The following is a 1,266-nucleotide window of genomic DNA, read 5'->3' on the forward strand; positions in this document are numbered from 1 at the left end:
GCGTGTTTGACCGCGCTGCTCCCCTTTGACCCTTCCAGTTTACTATTTTACGTGTTTTTTGAAAATTAAAAACCAACCCCAATCCGAGGACCAAGAGGCCCCTTTTTGGAATCCCAAAATGCCCCTCCCTCTCTTTCTCTCTCCACCACTTTGAATCACAGGCTCACAGCTATGAATATATTAGACCACTTTAAAATAATAGGTAACCTAAGATTTGCTTGTCTAAATAAATGGTATCTTAGCTTTGATTTATTATTATTTCAATTATTTTAACCAATTAGATTAAACATTTTATAAACTTTAACAAGTTTTCTAGGAATTAATTTCAATTATCAATGAAATATATACCTTTTCAACTGAAAGATAATTGCAGTCACAAAAATTATAAAATTATTAATTAATTTAGTAATACCAGTCAAAAATACAAGGGTGAAACAACCTACTCCTTCAAAACTATAATAATAAGGTGGTCATTAATACATCTATTTTGAGTCTGACTATTCAGAATTATTTTTATACACTGTTAGACGAAAAAAATTTAGAATAGACACATCTAAAATATATTTTTAATTTTACAATAAGATTATAAATAATATTTTAATTGATTTACTGTAATATGCATAATATAATTTTATTTATCAAAATTTTTACTGTACATAGATGGTACAAACTAATAATTTAAAAATCGGGCTGAACCGGCCAGTTTGACTGGTCTGCCCATGACCCAATCAAATCGGTCAGATTTTTTAATCAAGTTAATATTAAGGGAAAACTTCAAAAACCCCCCCTGTGGTTTCACACTTTTTCATTTTAGTACCCTGTGGTTTGAAGTGTATCAAGTTAGTATCCTGTGGTTTCTCACTTTATCACTTTAGTATCCTGTGGTTTAAAATGTATCAAGCTAGTACCCTGTGGTTTTGCACTTTATCACTTTAGTATCCTGTGGTTTCACACTTTATCACTTTAGTACCTTGTGATTTAAAAAACTATAGGGTACTAACTTGATACAAAATTAAAACCACAGGGTACTAAAGTGATAAAGTGCAAAATCACAGGGTACTAACTTGATACACTTTAAACCACAGGGTACTTAAATGATAAAGTGAGAAACCATGGGGTACTAATTTGATACATTTTAAACCACAGGGTATTAAAGTGAAAAAAATTGAAACCACATGGGGGGTTTTTGAAGTTTTCCCTAATATTAAAATTCTAACTGCTTAAAGTTAACTCAATTAATTATATATTTTTATTAGCAACATATTA

Source organism: Ananas comosus, unplaced genomic scaffold (genome assembly GCF_001540865.1).
Source record: "Ananas comosus cultivar F153 unplaced genomic scaffold, ASM154086v1, whole genome shotgun sequence".
In the NCBI taxonomy this organism is placed as follows: Eukaryota; Viridiplantae; Streptophyta; class Magnoliopsida; order Poales; family Bromeliaceae; genus Ananas; species Ananas comosus.